This window comes from Chrysemys picta, chromosome 6 (assembly GCF_011386835.1).
Source record: "Chrysemys picta bellii isolate R12L10 chromosome 6, ASM1138683v2, whole genome shotgun sequence".
Classification (NCBI taxonomy): domain Eukaryota; kingdom Metazoa; phylum Chordata; order Testudines; family Emydidae; genus Chrysemys; species Chrysemys picta.
The window spans coordinates 54,561,035-54,583,649 of record NC_088796.1 but is presented as its reverse complement, the minus strand read 5'-3'; the positions used below and the strand labels follow the sequence as shown (position 1 = coordinate 54,583,649).

General features: G+C 39.8%; 1 long non-coding RNA gene across 1 annotated transcript in view; it reads left to right on the top strand.

Moving 5' to 3' along the window:
* LOC135972468 (uncharacterized) overlaps positions 1–21,342 on the top strand; it is a 46,714-nt gene extending 25,372 nt beyond the window's left edge. Inside the window, exons 2-3 of the long non-coding RNA XR_010588926.1 lie at positions 19,724–19,867; positions 21,200–21,342. This is a non-coding gene — a long non-coding RNA (uncharacterized LOC135972468). The remainder of the gene's footprint in view (positions 1–19,723; positions 19,868–21,199) is intronic.
* The last annotated feature ends 1,273 nt before the right edge of the window (positions 21,343–22,615 follow it).

Genomic DNA, 22,615 nt, shown 5'->3' with positions numbered 1-22,615 from the left:
AAATCCCATCAGTCACTGAAGTATCAGCCTCCCTTGATACAAAATATTAATGGGGGGGGGGGGAGAACAGTAGCATATTTCCTTTTAATGTCCTTCTTCAGCTACCCAGCAACACAGTTAGCTTCCGTAATTGTAGCACTGAGTCCCACAATTCCTAACACTGCTGAAATAAATTTGCAAAAAAACTCTAGATTTTTAAAAAGTTATTACATTGCTTTTTGTGTGTTGCGATTTTTTTTTAAATTTTTTTTCCTGATGACGTGTTGCAGTCCTGCTGGTCTAGGTTATAGATAAATCGCACTCTCATGCTAATGTCTAGCGACTGTGTAACACTGATATCGCAGAACACAGCAAATCTATGATTATAGTTGAAAACAGTAGGGAGAAGACAAAATAATGCTGCTTCTACTATTTCTTTCTTTGATTCAAATCTTTTTTTCCTCAAATATTTGACTATAGTATCAGAGGGGTAGCCGTGTTAGTCTGGATCTGTAAAAAGCACCAAAGGGTCCTGTGACACGCGTCTGACGAAGTGGGTATTCACCCACGAAAGCTTATGCTCCAATACATCTGTTAGTCTTTAAGGTGCCACAGGACTCTTTGTTGCTATTTGACTATAGTAACTTTGATAAACCAAATAAAGCATTTGAAATTTCACATTAACTAGTGGAGCTATTTTGTCTGGAAATATAAGACCTTAAATAACTAAATAAATAAAACCTTTTTATTTTACTTTTGTAATTTCAAAATAATATGATAGCTCATTCTCCCTGAAGTAAGAAGTATCTTACTGTTCAAGTAGCCCTATGGATTTTGGTGGGACTCTCTGAGGAGTAATACACTACTTTTACTTTGAGTAAGAGTATGATAAGCTTGCTCTGAGGAACTGAATTTTAAACATAATTCTGTGCTTAATTTGCATGCAAGTACTGTGAAATTAAAAGGCAGGCAATGCAAATCAGATGCAAGGAAATAATTTTTTCACACAACATAATTAGACTGTGGAACTCTCAGCCACTGAAAGAGGCCAATAACTAAACATGATTCAAAAAGGGCGCAAGAATATCTAGAGTCATGATAATAAACATTTTGTGGAAGGGATATTAAACCTTCAAGATTAAAGCCAGTCTCTAACTATTAGCGATCAGGATGAAACCTCAGGAGGGTGGCAGATTATCCCACATCTGCCTACTGCTGGATTCTTACACCTTCTAAAGCACCTGTTGCTGGCCACTGTCAGAGACAGATTACTGAACTAAATGGATCTTGGGTTTGATCCAGAATAGCAATTCCTATGTTCCCAATTAGGCATATAATGTAGGTCCTTATTTTGCATGCATGTCAAAACGGTTAAAAATCAGGACCTTGGATCAAGGACTGGGACTTGTGTACTAGTTTGAGAGACCCTCATTACTAGACTACAGAGTTATTCTCACTCTCTCTTTCTGGCTCATGGAAAGTGAAACAGCTTAATCTAGAGAGATTGAGATAGTTCCACCCAGAATACCCCATAGTCTAGTGTTAGAGGACTCGCATAGGAGAAGTGGGTTCATGTCCCTGCTACAAATCAAACAGAGTGGGGATTTGAACCCAGCTCTCCCATATCCCTGGTGATGGTCTAACCACTGGGCTATTGGATGTAAAGGTACCTGCCCCTTCTCTTCAATTTCTTGTGAAAAAGTGCTGTCCTGGCTGAAGCATGTAACTTCAGGTGAGGGTTCACAGAGGGGAATTGCAAGTGGAGATAGGTGTCTCCCTCCAACGCAGAGTTAATTGTCCAACTCCCTTTGAGGGGCAAGGCTTACATCCCACTCCTCTCCTTAGGCATGCTCCCACTCAGCTTGCTGGCTCTCTGAATTCTGTTCTTAGACACCTAGCTGATGGGGAGCCGGGGCCTCTAACTCAGGGCCGAGAAGTCCACCGGGAGGCATGATGCTGAAAGTTATGGAGTCAAGTTCCCTTTGTGGATCTAGCCCTAGATGCCTAAGTCACTTTTGAAAATGGAATTTAACTGTATAAATCACTTAGGCCTTTCAAAGCTGAGTGGAGCAACATCTGAATAGCATTAATAATCTAGGCCTTTATGCCTTAGGTCTTTCCTTCTCTGACTGGATAAATACTACTTCCTTCCAGATCTCCTCTTTATTTCAACCAGCTCATTCTCCCTGTTTCTTGCTCAGTCAGTCATTTTGGTCTTATCTTTAGCTAGTGGTTAAGAAAACTGTTCTGTCAGATGCTGATCAGCCAGCAGGGAATGCTTAAAGCATCAGACCGACAGCACCTCCTCTGCCTCACAAGAAACAAAATGCATAATTCTCCCAGCTAGCCTCCTGCAGCCTGGAGGGCCTGGGATTCAAAGATTATTTGAACTCTCCCAGATGGCAGTGCAACATCCTGCCGTGACACCATGCCAGGCAGCTGTTCTAAGGATGTTTCCTCAGCTTGATTTTTTTTTTTCTTCTTTTAACTCTAACAAGGCTCCATGTCTATGTGTCTTTGCTGTCTCACTCATGCGCTCTTTCTCTCACCCTTTCTCCCTCCCCCCACATTCCAAAGGCTTGCTGATTTGCATAATGTACCTTTCTTGGTTCACAGAGCAATACAAAGACAACCAATCAAACAAAACATGTAGTTAAATGGATTAGATTTATTTGGTGATGTTAACAATGTGTTCATCTTAACCTGGAATGAGTGAACATCAAAAGAATAAGGGGTCAATTTGGTACAGATGTCTGAACATATTTAGAATGCTACATATTACTATACCAAATGCTCCCATTGAAGTGTTTGGGGGAGAGGGTAGTTTGGTAAAGGTGGGCGTGTAGAAGGCTGGATTGAAGGGTTCAGAGTTAAGATTGTGATGCATCATTAGCATTAGTTCTGCTAATGGTAAGGTATGTGTCTGGGATGGAGGAATATAGGGTGTGTACCCTTATGTAGCTTAATTTTAGGCAACTTGCTTTTGTGGGGTTCTCTCAGGTGTGTGATGTGTGTAACCATAAGTGCTTCACAACAAAATATTGTGTGTATTGTATTATATCAAACTTTCAGTTCAGAAATAACATGGCTCATTGAATTTTGGGAGGAAGCTTTGAGCTTTTGAGACCAGTCTGACATTAGAAACTAAGGTGGCAGTATTTTTTTTAAATTATCATAAAGCCCTTTCCTGTATAATTCCTGAAGGTCCCACTTTGTATTAATATGTGAGAGAAGAGAATGGGGAAGTGACTATCAAAGAGTGATAGAGTGAAAGAAAGGCCATTTAGCTAAATGAGACTCCAGAAAGCCCCACCATTCATACAGTTTAGGTTTGCCTTGACAGTCTCTGGGGAAGTTCTGGAAAAAACTATTAGTTTAATACCAACCTTATCACAAGGAACCAGAGCAATAATCTGAAAGAAAAGCCAGAGTCAGAACAGCTTCTTGCAGGCAGGGGAAGGGGAAATTGCTTCTTCGGAAAGGGGAGAGTAGAAAATTGCAGGATGCTTTCAAGGAAACAATTTTTTAAAATTGTTTTTGAGTGGTAGTAAGTACTTTATTTCAATGTAAAATGCCATGTGCTGTATGTTACTCAATGCAAACATATTCCCATATGTAATAACAGACCATATGAATAATGGCATAAAGGGATATAAAAATATCAAACAGGCATTTGGTAGACGCATCATGAGATCTACAGCTATTAAAGTTTGTTACAGTATTTATGAATGCTTCCAAAGGGAGTTCTGCAGAGTCATTACAATAAAATGCAAACAGCTCCATTTTGTTTCCATTTTGGAGACTGGTTCAGGCAAAATAAGAACTTGCTCAAATGTTTGCTTATCTGCTATGCCAAACTATATCTGAATCAGTTTATGTAAGTCCTTCTCCTCTCCTCTTCTGTGGTCTCTATGGTGGGCTCTCCTGCTGCTTAAAACTTCCCATGTCCAGAGCACAGAGTAAAATATATATCAGGATCCTCAATTAAATTCTAATAATACTATCAGTAACTAACATGGATATCTTTTGAGGATCTCAAAGCACTTTGATAACTTAAGTGAATTAAACTTTTCTCTCACCCATATAAAACAGGTATGTAAGTATTGTTATCCCCATTTTACTCATGGGAAAAGGGGAACAGAAAAGTTGAGTGACATGGCCAAAGTCACGCAGCAAGTTTGTGGTTGAGGTAGGAATAAATCCAAGAATTCCTGGCTAGAACTGGGTGAATAACTGATTTTATGATCCATAGGCAGTTCTGAAAAATTGGGGCGGGAGGGGGGAAATGGATCAAACTGAATCTGAACATAGAGAAAAAGTTCTGTGAATTGGGAAAAATGCATAATTGAATAACAGATTTAAACTTGCAATAACTGATTGCATGTTCAGTGCATAGCTAACCATATGAGAATAGAAACACATGAATTACAGGGACAATCACAATAATTGCATGCACAAAATAGAATTGCACATGTGGTCAAACTCTATGTTGTAAGCTAGCCTTTGAAGAATAAATGCTGCCCAAAATATAACAAACATTACTATGTATTTTTTAGGTAAAAAGATTAGTTAACTAATGTATGCTCACAGAGCATCATATCCCAATTTCTTGCATCTTTTCCTGATGCATCAAGCATAAAGGTAAACTATTGGATTAGATGGACCAACTGTCTGATGTAAAATATCAGTTTTAATGTAAAAGATAAGTATTGACTGAAAAGTTATAGCTCAACTTGCAGCTAGCTTTTTATAATAGTCTTTTCTAGTGTTGCAAGTTCAATTTTTGTTCTTTCAGTAGCATCCAGCCAAGGGCTATGTCTTCCTCATTGCTGGACATGGTCAAAGTACTGTCCTTTTTTCATCCAATTATTGCAAAAAATGGGATAAATCTTGATGTTTTGTATTGAAGCAAAACTCTCATTTGAGTTATAGGAGTTTTGCCTGAGAAAAAACTTCAGGATTTGGCCCATTGACTTCGGAGTATCTTTTGACTTTTTGGAAGTCTTAAGAATCAAGCACAGTTCATTTCATATGCAAATCCAATCACTAGTTGTTTTTTTTTTTTAAGTCTTGGAAGACTTCATGTATGTGCCAAGACCAGTTGAACTACCTCTAATATTCAAAATGTATCAGAACCAATTTTGCAAGACTGATGAAAGATTTAAAAGGGAGGAAAAAAGGGAAGGGGGAAATGAGTCTTATGATCTAATTGATTTTTAGAAGCCTGAGATACTTTAATATACCTGTAAGTGTGTGAATGTCCTGGTACTCTGTTACACTAAGGGGATGCTTTGGGGGACCCAGATCCATTGGCAACTCTAATCCTTAAAGACTCTATCTTCCTTTCTCTACTCTGGCCTTTTCTTTCTCCCGTTGCTCTTCTTGTGCCCATTCTTCCCTTCTTTTTTTTCTAGAAATCTTCATAAAGTGATACTGTCAACTGATAATGTTTTCCCAACAGATTATGATAAGAGGTTAGAGAAGAAACATTAGGTTGTTTTTGTTTCCTTACTTTGTGCATTTGACAGCATTTTATGCAAAGTCAGTGTCATTGTTTCCACTGTTTGTGGATCTTTCACAAAAGAACAGAGAAGAAAAGAGAACTATTTGACAGGACAATGTGATTGGAAATCCACAAAAATTGGCAAAGAGACTCAAGAGCAGGTGTAGTATCCAAAACTATTTCCAGCTCATTTTTAAAACCTCCAAATTGACTTTGTTTTGCAAACACCATTTTTAATAGTAACCTGAAACAGGAAACATTAATGTGAACTAATTGTCTTTTCAAGTATATTAGCAGGATCTACACTGGGCAGTTGGAGTGCAACACAGTAGAGTGCTTTACTAATCACACCCCTCTAGTGCATTTTGTGGCACTGTGTAGATAAATCCCTAGTTTATGCTGAAAACCAGGCTGGCTGTGACAAGGACAGTCTCATCTAGACCTGGTCCCACTCATGCTGTGGTGTGGGACACTTTGGAGAGGGAGCCATCAAGGCTCATCAACACTGAATAACTCTCCCCAGCTGGTGGAACCGATTTTCTGCGGGTAGGGTGGTTGACTTTGAATGACTCCCTACAAGCATGGGGGTGGGGTGAAGGAGCCTGGAATTCCCCCAGGAATACCCAAATGGGAAAAAGGAAGGGTCACAGAAAGCTGGAAGGGCTGCCAAGCCTATGGATGCTGACCAACCCCAGGCTAAAGAGGGTGCAGTCCGGATTTTGTTGTTTTTCAAGGATCTGTAGCTTTCTAGTGTGATTTGTAAAGAGTCAAGTGTCTTTGTTTAAAAAAAATCCTTTGCTAAGTCTGTGTTCCTTGCCTTCCTGCCACGTTTTCCTGAGGGGTTAACTTGAAACCATTACTCCTACAGCCAGGTTGACTCTGGGTGAACATATTTAAGCAACTGGGGACTCAAGAAGGCTGAGGTGCTCTTGCAGGGATCTAAGGTGGCTGTGTTGGGAGGTCCACTTCCCAGGAAGGGCATCAGACACCAGGTCTGTACCTGGGAGTGTGACTAAGAGATGCAGAGATAGGAAGCATGACCAGTCACTAGTCAGACTCAGGGGGTCTTGGAAGCATGTGGGGACTTGGGATCCACCTACGACAAACTTGTGACTGTCCCGAAGAGAACCTGGGCCAGGCTGAGAGAGGCAGTATTGGCATTCACATGAAAAAGTCTATCTCCCATGCAATTTTGAGACAGATTTAAGTTCAGATAGTTTGGATAAGCATTGGATGCCTAACTGACCTGAACCTCTGGAATCTTTGAGGTTCTCCTGTAATCACTGTAACATTGTAAAGTATAGATCATTGAGTGGACCCTTGAGAACAGCCTCCACATCATGATAGCCATGTCAATGTACAAAAAAGAACAGCATCCGTGGATATCATTTAATTTTAGTTGAATTTTCTGAACCTTTCACTCATTTAAATTTCTGCTTGCCACCTGCCTCCATCAAAAATCAAAATCTGCACTCTAAAGTCACTGAAAATTAGGACTCAAAGATCTATTTTGTTTCTCTGGCAGCTTTGAACTCAGACTGGGATATGAAGAATGACATCAGTTGTAGATTAAAGCGTCCGGGAAAACAGCAAAACCCCAATTCTGATAGCAATGTGGCAATCGTCTGTTCAAGTTGAAACACTGACACTTCTCTACAGGAGGCAAATTCCAATAGCACTGTCTGAAGCAGATCCCCTCTCAATTCAACAGATATTCTTACTTAGGTTTATCTTTCATTTGAGTGCTTTTTCTGCCCACTCATTTCCCAGTGTGTGAACTACTAACTGGAAAGGATATTGGCAGAACAGTGGTGTCAGAAGAAATTCAGACAGGCAGACCCATTGTTAGATGTATGTATGTATATATAATAGTAGTTAGCAACATGCTTCAAGAGGAGGGACATTAATCATTGTGAGATCAGAGAAACCGTCTTTCACCAGGATAATGGAGACTTTAAAAAAAAAGTGATAGAAAAGGATGGATGCAGCATTAGAACACATTTTCTAGGACTCAGGTTTCAGACTTAGTGATTTTTTTTTTTTTTGCCCAGTGCTTTTCTGCATTGTTCATTGTACATCATTCTAGCTAGTAACTTAACATGAAGGATCACATGAATGACACTACAGTCTATAGCACTATTGTGTCACAGAATTGATGTGATGACCTGTATGCTTAAGTGAGTAGATGCACGGACACACCCAGCCATGGGTCAAGGAATGAAAACTTTTTGAGGGGATTTGCTTTGTTCACCAAGAAATGATTAGAGAAAACCAGTTAGGTTTATTGCAAACAATCCAAACTCCTTCTCCTGCTTCATTTTTCATAACGAATTATTGTAGAGAGTGATGCACCACTGATCAAGCTGGGTAGTGTAGGTGCAGCAGTTAGTCTTTAGATCCTCAGAGAAAAGGTGCTGTGGCAGTGCAAAGTAAAGTTGTACTCAAAGCTACAATGCAGGTGATCAAAGAGTAAAGCTTCTGCAGGTGTGCAGTAGAATGAGGTGTTAATGGGATAGTGGGTGAACATAAATTAAAAGCATACAGCAGGTGTGTGATGGGGCCTTATAGACGAAGGAATAGTACAAATGCTGAGTTCTGCAATAGAGGTCATTTGAACATGATTTCTCTGTGCTGCTCCTTTTGACATGTTAGATCAAATTAGACATACAAAATCTAAAGGGACCATGTTATTCATAAAGTGGTAGCTAGTATCCTAGGCCCAGATTCAGAAAGGTATTTAGGTACCTAACTCTTTTTGAAGTCAGTGGGAGTCAGGTGCCTAAATAGTTTGAAAAATCTGGCACTAATTCATAAAGATTTTAATTATTGGTACAGTAGATAATTTTGCTTAGGTATTTTCACTGAAACACACTATGAAATTTAGTGCAACAGAATTAGTCCCAAATTTAGAAAGGTGTCTATATGTTCAGTTATTCTCCTCCCCCCTACTACCAATGCAGAGAATACATTTTTTTTTTTTTGGTAGGCAGGTAGGAGGGGAAAGCAGAAAGAGTACATGGAATCAGCAAATCTGTAGATATTGTAAGTCAGCATTAACTGACCATACCCACATCCTGACCATACCCTGATTGACTATGCTGTCTTCGGGCCCTCTCCTCGGATTAGCAAACAAAGATTGGTTTTGTAAAGAAATGTAGAAATAGAAGTAGGTTGTAAATTGAAGTTGATTGTAAGACTTATGAAGATTACATAGGATCAGAGCTTAAAGGGCCGGGGCCATAGAGGCAGTGGAAGCCCCGGGCCCTTTAAATAGCCCCCAAAACCCCGCTGCTATCCCAGGACTCTGGGGGCTATTTAAAGGGCCCAGGACCCCCCCGCTTCTACCGCCCCGGTCCATTAAATAGCCCCCGGAGCCCCGCCGCTACTCCTGGGCTCCAGCAGAGGGGCTCTGGCGGCTGGGAGCCCCAGGCCCTTTAAATTGCTGCCTGGGGAAGTTGGGCCGCCCCGGTACGGTGCACCGGCTCTTGCTGGTACGCCATACCGGGGCATACCGGCTTACTTTCACCTCTGCCTACATCCCTTGGCAATACACCTGGACTCAACTATTCTTATTGTTCTGATATCTAGCCTAAACGTGTCCTTCATTAAGGGAACATCATTAACTTTTACTTTCACTCACCAATTGAATTCTTTGACATTAACTAATTTAAAAACTTCCAGTTTCTGATAGACCACCTATTAAAGAGTAAGTATTGAAATTTAAAAAAAATCAATCAATCAAAGGATTTTTCAGCTCACTTATTGATTTTCATGACTGTCTTTTCTGCAAGGGAGAAACTAACAATGATAGATACTAAATTTTAAGACAGAAATGTGATTTTTCAATTTGGCACTATCCCTTTAGCTTTAGCCATTGTATTAGTGTTTCTTGAGATGGTAAATAATTCCATTTCTTTATTTATATTAACTTGAAAGTATTTATAGGCTATGGTCGTGTCCCTCCAATCAGTCTTTTCTGTTTCTAGAGTACATAGGTTATTTCCTTTAATCTCCCCTCATCTGTTTTGTCCTTCTAATTTTATTTTCCCTATTGTTTTGAATAACCTTAGCACCCTCTGTGAACAGCAAAAACCCAAGAGTATTAATAAATTAGCTATATACTAAAATGAACTGAGAAGCAATAATTTCTACTAACTGGTGAACAGCAAAGGTGCCTCCAAAATATCTGGGCCAGGTGCAAATCCCTGACCCTAACCCTGTGATCTCATCCATATAGGCAGACCCTGTTGTCCACACAGAGCCTCACTGAAGTCTGTTAATTCATTAATCCGATTGCAGGATTGTGGCCGAAATTTGTGCCTGTGACAGAGTTTTGATGTTATTTCCAGTGGTAGATTAAGATCAGATTGGATATGTTGGCCAGTATGATCCTCACTGTCTGAAGGTGCTCCTAGTTTCAGGGAACAGCACTTTGGGATAACCTGTGTGCATAAGATGCTCAAAGTTTTTGACTACTGCCATCACTTTAATAAAGGGCCCCCAGACATGGAGGGATTCTTGGCAGGCCTCGTTCATGTTTCAATTACTCTTTCTTAAAAAAACAAACAAACAAAAAAACCATTGCATTTCAGCATCCTCAACACTTTATTTTTCTATCAGTCTTCATTATGGCATCTGAGCTGCTTACGAGTTGGGAGCCCATAGCACTGCAGTTCTGTCGAGAGCCTCTGGGGAGAGACCAAGTCAACATTATTTCCTAGACACTCCACTGTGTCCAATCTGCAGCATGCATGATAATGTCTGAATCCTTTGAGTTTCATATCATCATCAACTGCTATAGCAAAATGATTCCTCTAAGGCAAAAGGCAAACCATGGATCTAATTCAAAACTCATGGAAGCCAATTCAGAGATTCCCATTGACTGTGAGAGGTTTGGGATCAGTCCCCAAGAGGGAAGCTTCCATAACGTTCAAAATGTCACCCTTGCATTCAGTGCACAAATCCCTAATTAAAAATAAAAGCTTAATGTTTATCTCTAGTCTAAATGGCATCTGGGTGGACTTAAAGTTGCATAACCTAGTTAAAAGATTAAGCTAATTAAAATGAGGAATGAAGCTTTTAAGCATGCTAATTTATTGTCTTGGCTGCAACAACAGCTCATTGACTCAATTCTTGAGTTGACATGGGATAATTTTCTGTGCTTATTTCACTTTCTTTCCTGATGAAGTGCTGCTGATAGTCTGCTCAGCATGAGTGTTTCCTGTACAGTGTGTACTTATAACATTCACCCAAATTAATGTTATCAAGCCACAGAATTCAGACCTGACTACCTTACATACCTTTAGTGTATCATAAAGCCATATAGACACCAGACTTTAACAATGGATTTTGACTTTATATTTTCCACTTGAGAACAGCATGACACCTATCTGAACAATCCACTTTGTGTCTTGGAACAATATAATAATGTAGGACAAGTGAAGGTTGTGATAGGATTATAAATGTTGTTGTAGAGATATCCATTGTGCACAATTGACTGATAGCAAAACCCCCTTATTTATGTTGCTGTTTTTGTCTTTGCTTACTTCTTGACTAGTTATTTGGAGAATGAATGTGCTACAATGATTTAGTAATCTTGTGCTTTCCCATAAAAGCTATCCCTAATCCTTTAATTAGGTCAATGCATATGGACCCCGCCTAGACTGACACCGAGCTTCACTAACTCAGTGGGGTTTTGCATGGCTTCACGGGTGCACCTACATGGAGCTCATCGAGGCCCTAAGTATTTTTAATAAAACATTAAATATTTTGGAAAATACAGCAAATTTGCTGCCAATCACTAAATTTCTGTGCTCTAAAAGCTATAACATATCAGAGAAGGTAACAGCTAGGTAGTTCAATTAGTATACCTGTGCTATTTACAATTTCGTTTCCATGAAGTTAAATAACATAATTGCACTAAAAATGTTGGGAAAATTGTTTAAAGAGTGCTTGAGAGTACAACATGGGAAACTAAAACGTACAGGGCCAGGACCTCATCTGGTATAAATCAGATTAGCTCTACTGCTGAGGATTTGGTCTGTAGACTTAAAAGGACCAACAATGAGGCCTGGTCTACACTAAAAAATTAAGTCAATCCAGCTACACCACTCAAGAGGTGTGAAAAACACACACCCTTGAGCAGCATAGTTAAACTGACCTAACTGCGAGTGTAGACAGTGCTATGTCGACAGACAAATTCTTCCTTGACCTAGTTTCTGCCTCTTGGGGAGGTGGATTACATGCACCAACAGGAGAAATCCTGCTGTTACTATAGGTAGTATGTACACAGAAGTGCTACAGCGTAGACAAGGCCTGAAGCAAAACTTTTAGTTGAATCAGTGGGAATTCAACTGAATAAGGAGAGCAAGATGGTACATGATGTAAAAAGTCTCTAACTACCCTCCATCAGCCATTGCTGTCTGACAAATGCCAAAGTCCTGCACCCTCATGGTGAAAGATACCATGAAGCCCAGTTCTGCTCTTACATCTGCTTTACCAGTGTAATTCCACTGCCATTATCATGTATGAGGAGAATTGCTTTAGGCTTACTTCATTGCAAAAGCACCACAAACAACTAGTACTATGTGCAGAGAGAGGAGAAGGAGAACTCCTTCTCTCCTCTCAGTCTCTCACACAGAGATGAGGCCATATACATTTTTATTTAACAATTTAGTGGAAAAAACCCATCTTTTAAATGGTATTACATACTATGTATTCTGTGTACAAATGGCAGCACTTCTCTGGCGCAAAAATTTATGAAAATTTGCCCCTTCCTTTCTCCTGACCGTTTTTGTTGTCCTGATGCATATACAGAGCCACACTTGTTCACATGGAAATGGCAAAATTTTACCCTGGATTACAATAATGAATCCTGGGAGAATATCAGAATTTGTGAAAACGAGTACCTCTGCACAGCTTGAGTCACAAATAAAACCAATTATTTGTGAAACCTAAAATATTTGAAATGACAAATCAAAGTTTCTTCCAAAAGTTGTCACATAGCTGATGATACTGAGGTGTGAGAACAGAGAATGGATCTCATTCAGGAATGAGAAAGTTGCTGTAACACTTAGCAGGAATAATGGCTCAATTAATCAGCTGTATACAGCAATTGGTTCACAGGACAGACAGCTGAAAAATGTTTACAAGAATGTAGTACCCAAAACAATCTGCTAGTTGTCAGTGAAGGGCACCAAACACATATTGCAACAGTCAGTCATATATTTCAATGCAAGCACTACACTATGACAATGAGAACATGGCTTTAAAATTATTTTGGTTTGATTTGAACAAAACAGTCAACAAACTCAAAGCCCTTCCCTCTTCCCCCTCCCAAAAATGACACAACCTTTAAAAAAAAAAATATAAAATGCCAGAAGGAACTTTAAATCAGAAATTAAAATGTGTGCACCCTGAACTACTGTATAAAATAAAATTTACAGAAAAATCTTACATATGATTTAAATGTTAAACATACACATCTAGGGCCCTTTCCTGATTTGACTGAAGTCAGAGGGACTTTTGTCACTGACTTCAATGGAAGTAGACTTGATATCATTATTATTTACTCCAAGCACCAATCCTGGCCCCATTGAAGTCAATGCGAGTTTTGCCATTGATTTCAGTGGAACAAGGATTTCACCCCGGATCGTTATTCTCTGGATCTCCTCATCCTGTTCCTTTTGCCCTATTGTCCAGTTGGTGCTGGGTTTCCTAATATCTTTCCCTCTCTTCTCCATTTCCCCTACTATATCTATCTCTCAGGGTTCTGTAGTGGTTCCCCATCACTGTAGTATCTGAGTGCCTTCCATGTAAAATAGGTTGGCAATAGTGAAGTACTAAATGAATTTCCTGAAGTCTCTGTCTTCTGTCTTTTCAGGTAGTAGAAAGCTCTGGGTTGTTTGACATTGTGAATGTGCTGTTTGTAGTGGAAAAGCTTTATCAAAGAAGATTTTTCAGTATTTCCTATAGGTAGTGAGACTGGATTAATCTAATAATCTCTTTTGGAAATTAACTTGGCAGACAGATCGCCTCAACTGACAATATTTTGTCCTCAGATCTCTCAGACTTCATTCTGGACTCTATCCTTTATATTCTTGCAAAAGAAAACCAAAATACAGACCAAGCACTATGTACTGATCAAACATTATATAGGCAAAATGGTGAAGGGCCAGATTCTGATACCTTTACTTACACTGAGTAGTACTTTATTCCACTCTTGGAGCAAGATGTTATTTAAACTCAATACCATTTAGCCTAGAGCAAACATTTTTTCCATCCACTTCTGCTCTCTGCTCCAGAGGACTGAAGCAAATCTATAAAATCATATGTTGGTGTGCAAATTTAGTGTGAATAATAATCTGTAGCAGAGCATGAACCTGTTGTGTGGTAATTGTATTAATGAAGTGGGAGAGGTTATAATAAGACTGTATCAACAACCACTTTAGGCAAAATTCTGCCCCAGCCTAGAGTTCTGGGTGAAGAGCCAGGAAGCCAGAACTGGCTCCCTGATACTCAGATTCAGCCTTGGCCCTTATGCAAATTACTGCCAAGCAGCTCCAAGTTCTGTTTTTGACTCAGAGTCCTTAATAGACTAGTGGAGGATAGGTCGAGCATAACTGAGCTCCACAATACCCTCTTCACCTTCTCCCTTCTCTGACCTCCCTCCTATACTGGGGGGAAGGTAGAGGATGTAGAAGCACAAACTCTACATGAGGGGAATCTTAACTGGGCATTTGCAGCTAGATTACACCCCCCTTTGTGCCACCTGAAGAAACATGAAGGGGCCATAAAATCACTAGAGGATCTGGCCCTTTGACTCACAAATATCTAGCTAAAGATGAATGGGACAGTGACTGCCTGGTAACTACATATCCACCTACTGATGGAAAACATTTAATCTGGGATTAACATGAAATGAGTAAACATTTTATTATAATATTTGTGCAAACCTCAACATACAATGGCATTAATAAACCACTGGTGTTTAGTCATCATAAATTACCTTCTTAATAAATTCAAGTCACAAGCAGATATATTAAAGACACATAATTTAAAGTGGTACCGTGTAAACTGCTCTTTTACTCAATGCTAGCAGCTTGCTGTTAATATTTAAAACTGAGCTTTGTTAATAGAAGTATTCATTTTATGATAGTGTTGTCTTTTTATAACCTGATGTTTGTCATTTCTTATTCCTATAAAATTGTTTGAGGAGAAAAAATAAAAGTACTAGTTCCATGATAGGTGAGTAGGAAAAATAGGTGCTGCGAATAATAATTACCAATCATCCCACTTTATTGACAGAAAACAGGGAAATATAAACTGAAAAGTATTGGAATGGGAGTCTAAATATTGAGGTGTCATAGAGCTGTGTTGTATTGGCAGTTTTTAAGCAAAAGCCTCCATTGAAATCATTGGTGCAGCTGTCCTAATGTTAGCAATCATGTAAGCACTAGAATAGACAGGGCTCAGTTGTTATTACCACCATGCTCCAAAGCACGGTGGTAAAAATACCAAATCCATATCTACACCAGAGTTTCCACTGCTGCACCACAGCTGGAAAATAAATACAATATTTTCTAGTGTTAGACAAAGCCAATGTATCCTGAATGATAAAGAAGGATTTTTGACATTATAGATAACAAACACTACAATGAATTCAAACACGAGCTAATTTTCATTCTTTTAAAATCTTTCTTGCATACATAAAATGTATACTAAGTATTGCAATAACAGTACTCATGCACATACTATTCAATTACCATATAATTAAGTATTGTAGTCCATTCATCTCTTGAAGATGGTATACAGGGTCTGGGTATGCCAGGTCCTTGTACAGTAGATTATTTAGCTGTAGAATTAGTGATTTCAGCAGAGTATTCTCTAGAGTAAAAGGAAGAAGGAAAACCTAATGGTCAAGAATAAATCTGAGTAAACTATTTGTAAAAGAATATTTTATATAAAAATGTAGCCCTTTACGTTTTTTGAGAATTATCCCTGAATAGAATTATCTTTTAAAAAGGAATTTGTTATGCAAAGTTGTTTGATGAAGAATTTATGTGCATATATTTCAGCCAGTGTACTTTTGTAAGCTATTTGCTTCCACTATGTCTTTGATGATTCACTGTTTGTTAGTTGCTGTTAAATTGTGTGACTGGTCACCTAAATCGTGTGATTGGTCACCTGATATAGTTTCTGCTGTCTGACTCAAATCATCTCTCTGCAGCATATAAAATTTGAGGCGGTAAGCATTAATTCATACTGAAAAAGTGCAGACTAAAAAGGCGAAACCTAATTCGCCTTTTTAAATTATGGATGGAATTACTTTAATTGATCATGGCAGTGTTCCCAGGCACAATAGAGTTGAACTTTTAAGAATGCTCCTTTATAGTGTTGCACTTTCTACGCCAAAGTAGGGAGTACAAAAAATTCCACTTCCTTCACCAGCTTTCTTTTCCTATTGACCTTTAAAGTACATCTCAAACATGAAAAAAGTCTAAAAGAGTTGTATTTATGAGCCAAAAAATATTTCATGCAGTAATTTCTGTCGTACCCACTTTTTCGTTAGCTGCTATAATCTGACCTTATGCGTGATACTACTCTTTTGGCTGAGGTATTCTGCTGACAGAACATGGCAAAGATAACACTGGGGGAATAAAGTGGTAAATGGAGAGAATGTTATCTGAGCTTTTAGAAAGGACTGAGGTGGGTGGGAGGGAGACTTGGGAAAGAAAGTTGAAAGGAGAAAAATGTTAGTGAAATGTTGCAGCCATAAACAGTGTTTGGCTGAAACTGTTAAAATAAATAGCAGAATTCATTCATTCATGTTGGCAATGAGTCCAGGCCAAACTAAACAGCACAGAGGTCTTTAATCTAAACCTCAGTGGCACCACCTTGTTCCTCTTTCCAGCCTGCAACTGCACTGCATCAAGCCTCCGTGGAAACCGGTACTGTATTACGTCTCTCCAGCCTTCGTCTTTCTTTGTACAAACACTTCTTTCAAAATGCAAAGCACATCAAAGTAATCACTGAAAACCCTGAGAGACACCTTTGTTTCGCTGAGCTTGTTTGCGTGTGTTTGTCTGGGTAAAGGGTGATAGTTTTCATTGTATGAAGATACTTCTGTGAAATAAACTATTTACAATCTATTCTATTGTAACGTGTTGTTAAAATATAAAGTACCAAGTGTGCGGTGAAGCTGCCTATCTCCCTTTGTACTCTCACATGACACATTTATATTAGATACATTCATGGCTTAAAAGCTTATCAGTTTTTACGACACAGGTGTTTTGGTATGAAAGAAAAAAGACATCAGCAATAACACCTCTATAGTTCTGTGGAGATTGGTGAGCCTCTGATGACTAAGGAGGCAAAAGCCAAGCTAAGTGTCTTCAACCACCAACAAAGTAGTAGTATCCATAACAATGCACAGCCTGAAGTGCCCTAATATGATTGTTATGAACATTCCTTTGCTTAAAGCACCACAGAACAACCAAAGATTCCTGCATTTGATTGCAGAGTCCAGTTGTAAAGGTCACGGTGTCACGTATGGAAGCTGAACACAAATAAATCTCTTCTTTACTGAGCTTTCCAATAGGCCCCGCAGGATTACTCTCAGTGAAGCGGCTTTATTGCTCCCATTTATATAATCCAGCACCCTCCTCTTGCCCTCAACTCTTCTGACATGGTTGCTGTGCCCTGGGCCAAGTTTCTGCATTCAGACTGCAGAAGCAAACCCCTGTCATCTGGGAGTTTTTTCCATTGGCTACAATGGGAACTGGATCAACTCCATTACATAATAAATGGTTATATTTTAAAAACAAAACCAAATCCTAGGCAGATGGATACTTTATTTGGGTGCTGGGATTGTTGTTTGGTGTATACAAGGCATGTCTAGAGAATAAAAATCCTGATTGAATTTTGTTTGAATTCTCTCTGAGAATGCCCTTTAAGCTCATAATATCATTTCTGCTACTTATACCAAATGTATTGGCTTTTCCAAAAGCCTGACTTCTCAAATTACTCTGCCCGCATATAGAATACCTACCCACAGAATCTCTCTGGGTCTGTAGCCCTGCTAATTCACTTTTGTGAGCAGATTGCCAAAGATGGGGGAAAATGTATAAATATTCCTTGTGCTGTAAAATGCCCCTAATTCAGGAGATAAAGACCATCTGTCTTATTTAGTTTAAAGTAGAGGATCTAATATTTCTCTGTCACATCAGTGCAAATGTGAATTTACAGGGGTGTGGTGGAGAGCAGAAATGGGTACAGAAATTGGCCAAGGAGGTAGTTTATATATCTGGACCTAGTTCAGTTTAGGCTGGGCTTTGGCACATGGGTTCAAAGCCAAATCAAGACTAGGGTTCAGGGTTACATTCAATGTCACTAAAACCGCATGAATTATTCTTCTGAGGTTTTGGCTCCAAACACTGGACTTTTGGAGATTTCTGCTGCATACAAAGAAGCACTGGAAAACAGACCTCTTCTAGTGTTGGAGCTGAACTAGAACCAAAGCTATAGGACTGAGTTCAGAGCAAGTCATTCAAATTCAAAACCACAAAATTAAAAGTGGTACATATTTAAGGCAGTGATCTGGGCCCATCTCAAATATGATTTTAAAGTAGTAAGTAAATAATGTTTGAATAAAACAATAATATATTTGGTGATTTACCAAAAACCTAATGCCCCTTAAGAATTTTGTACCATTTACAGTTTTATGGAAGTTGTGAGAATGAATCAGAAACCACTCATAGTTGTGCTACTTTTTGTGATTAGAGCTGGTAATATTTTATATCAGACTGGTTACTTAGGTCACTGGATTTAGAGTGTGACAATAAATGGAGTATGCAAGTAATTAATCTCTTAGTGTGGAAAACTCCTTTCCGTTATCCTTCACATATTTCATTTTCTTCTGCTCATGCTGCTTCTGTGTTTATTTTATGACCTGTGAATAAAGCATGTTTTCTTAGTGGGAAGCTGCCTGCGTCACTGGTGATGAATGCCACAGTGTATTTCTTTCCTCTTATAGAGAATATTTTATTCCTGCTTTCACTTAAATCAAAAGTCCCAGCTTCCCAACCTAAATCAATATGATCTTTTTACTGGTTAGAGGGTGCAGGTTTGAAAAGCACAGTGACCCTTTTAACAAGATTGGCAAGCAGTTTAATTCACAAACATGGCACCACATGCCTCTAAGCCAGTTACAGACTTCTCCATATTCCTTATTTAAGTTGCAATCGTTACAGTTACAGCCAAAAAGAAATAAAACGTCCAACATTTGGAACTTCATGAGGGTGCAGGGTGTACATGATTTGAATAAACTGCTGCACACGTGTGTGAAATTCCTTGCCTGCTTTTAGTATAATTTCTTAAGCATTCTATGATAGCATTAGCTGGGAATCCTTAGCAAGGGTAAGTGAATTAGGTAGCAAGGTTAACTGTCAAGTGACAAACAAACTTATTCCTTTAGTCATTTTTGTGGTGCTTTTAAGGCATGCCCACAGCATCCATTGGTAGCTGTAGAATTGAACCTGGATACATCTCAGTCTCTTTATGTGCCTCTCTGTACACCATATAAATGAATGTGCCACATTCTGAGAACCTTATGTAGGACCAGATCATCTCCTTTACATCCATGCTTGGGCATCCCTTGGGCATGCATTTCTCCCACAACCTATGATGCAGAGGGCTCCAAAAATGTCTCTAAAACATGACCCTCCTACTCTGGACCCACTGGAAGCCTCTTCAATAATCAGCAGTGGGTGAAAGATGAAAGCTAGGCACATGGGGGCAGGACTGCAGGAGAAGGCACGTTTTATCTCCAGTCCTATGGAAAGTAGCCTTCCTGCCTCCCAATGGTCCGCCACAGAAAGGAAGACATGCTAGGAATGCACCTTTGTTGGAGCCACATTATCAGGGTGGTGGAAACAGACCCACTAGAGTCTAGACATACAGGGGAACTCACCCTAGTGCTGAAGCCCTTTTTATGAAACAAACATGAACAAGCTATAAGCGGCTCATAAAAACCTATGGGTAGTACAGAGTGCCCTCTGCACGAGTTGCCTTGGCCAACAGAAACACTGGTGTTGGAGGCATTTCAGAAGGAATGGAGGTGAGGGAGGTGACTGGATCTGCACCCTGGTGCAATGAATATAGCCCATAGAACCTCATGCAGATGGCCTTAGCTTCCTGGGGATACACCAGGTGTGGAGGTAAGTTCCCAAACCTTTTCCATAGGAGGAGAACCGTGTCCTCTGATGGGATGATATGGAGATCTCTACAAAGGAAACCTCATGAAGATTTCCTTCACCTTCTGTGAAGGGGTTCCTGGGTGCAACCTGGACTGTGTGACTGCCGAGCCCTCTGTCTCACCAACCTGAGGTGCGCGTCTCACACTGTGATGCTGTTGTCAAGTTACAATTCTTTGATAGCCACTGCACTTACACAGGCATCCATAGGTAGGGACACATTGAACTGAGTTACGTGAATGATTTCCCAGCCACTCATGAACCGTCAGTAGGGAGACTCCAACCAGTTCCCCTCAGCTCCCCAGCCCTGCATCCCAGAACAGTACCTTCTTACACTGGTCAGAAGCCTGGCCAATGTAAGTTCATTATCCAGTTTGCTCTTCCCTCAATCTGGAGTGGACACATGCTAGCCTTTGTAAACTGATCTGAGATTTCCCAAGCTCTTCAACCAAAACACACTGTTTTAGGGAAAACATAAAAAAGATTTGTTAGCTACAGAAAAATAGATTTTAATTGATTATAAGTAGCAGGCATAGAGATCGGAGTCAGTTACTTAAGAAACAAAAATAAATTCGCAGTCTAAGTTCAATAAACTAAACAGGATTTGAATCGAGCAATGTCTCACCCTGACAGATGGTACAAGCAGGTTACTGATCTTCAATACACAGGCTGGGAATGCCTTTCAGCCTGGGACCACCCACTTCAGTTCAAAGTCTTTGTCCTCCAGACGTGTTTCCAAGTGTTGAGTTAGGGGGGAGAGAGGCCAAGTGATGATGTCACTTAACCTCTTTTATAGTTTCTTCCAGGTTGCTGGAAAGATCTATGCTGTGACATGGGGGTCAGTCAGTCCCCACTGATCAGTCTCCACTGTCTTCGTACTCTCTCTGAGAAGTCTCTGAACTGGCCATTGGGAGAGAGGATTCCCTTTAATGAGCCATCAGCACTGTCTGGCTGCTGTATTGTTGTACCTGAAAGACTAGCTGTGGGTGTTCCCAACTTCTATATTTCAGTGATACATATAGCAATGCTTCAAAACTTGACATATAATGATAGCAAATCCAACAGTATATTAATGTTCAACAGATCAAGACTTTTAAAATGACACCTCACAAGGTATACTTTATACAAAAAATATCATAATCATATCACCATGGTGAATATGCAGGTGTCAGGGTGCTACTCCGAGGTACCCTTTGCATGAGTTTTCAAAAGAAGGGATAATCTGTGCCTAAGATTTTATTACTCTGTCTTTATTCAGGCAAATTTCCACAGACTTCAAAGGACCTCTGGATTTGACCAAACATGCAATACATATAGTATCTTACTGGTGAGCAGACTGGTGTCACGATAAACCCTCTATTAGGAACAGGGCTATGTATGGCAATGAGCAACACAATTCCTGACAGATCTGTGTAGCTGCAATTTACTTCTGACCTATCCAGGACTTTTTTTCTTTCTGCCCCAGCAGGAAGAAGTGTCTCAAGAAACCAAAATCTGCCTGAAGAGTGTGAAGGAAGTTTGGCTTCTCTATACTGGAGGACTTATGCTGTACTGTGCTATACGGAGGATCTTGTGTTTTACTGTGTGTCCCAAACTTCATAGATTAGAGCAGTGTTTCCCAAACTTGGGACGCCGCTTGTGTAGGAAAAGCCCCTGGCGGGCTGGGCCGGTTTGTTTACCTGCCGCGTCCGCAGGTTTGGCTGATCGCAGCTCCCACTGGCCGCAGTTCGCTGCTCCAGGCCAATGGGAGCTGCTGCAAGCGGCGTAGGCCGAGGGACGTACTGGCCACCGCTTCCAGCAGCTCCCATTGGCCTGGAACAGCGAACCACGGCCAGTGGGAGTCGTGATCAGCCGGACCTACAGACGCGGCAGGTAAACAAACCGGCCCGGCCTGCCAGTGGCTTTCCCTACACAAGCGGCATCCCAAGTTTGGGAAACACTGGATTAGAGGAATGATGAGAACTTTTGTATGCTACTAACAAGCTCAGTTGTGACTTCCTTTCCATGAAATATGACTCAGATATACCAGTTTTTAATCAAGAATATTGAAGCAGGCTATGGGTTTTTGCTTGTTGAGGAGAGTTTTTCATGTTTTTATTTATTTATAAAGCTCTGATGTCCTTATTGATCACAATAAGCTTCTTCTCTTTTGCAATTAAAAAAACTACAAGGCTAAAAATTGCTGCAGCCATACGTATTCCCACTATGCCAAAAATTGCAACAGTGTAATTTTTTGAACATCTGTGTTACATCCTATTCTCGACTTGTAGAAAGGGAAAATGAGCTGTTAAATAGATTAAAGCTATAACACTGCATCAGTTAATTAGTGAAGTAAGTGAACAAATTTGCAGATTATTGGTAAGAGAACAGTCTTTTGAGAACAATATTTTATTGTTTGGGGTTTTATTTTTAAGAGGCTTTTGCAAAAAGGCTGCGCTAATAAACTGTTTAATAGGTCAGCAAGGTAATTACTCAGACAGCATCTTAAATCAGTCAAAAAACACATGGGTTAAGGGTAGCGGTACGTGTCTGCACATGTGTTTGAGGATAACTAAGTGGCCTGCCCCTCCCAGGGTATTCTTTTTTGCAATGCTGCACCTAAACTTTTTGGTAACTGGTAATTATTCTCTATTCTATTACCAATGGAGACCTTTAACTTCACACACCCTTCAAGTCTCTGGCTGCTATATGTTTCTTCGCAGGAAGTTGAAGAGGATCTCTCTAGTTCATTAGGCTCTCATGCTGCTTCTCCCTGCTGGCATGTGAGGATCATCAGGTAGCAAAACTGTATAAATTAGATATAGATATAGTTGAGCTGGACAGGAAAGAGTTCTCTGATCCTCGGAAAATATTAGTGATTTAAAAAAAATTCCCCTCTTGA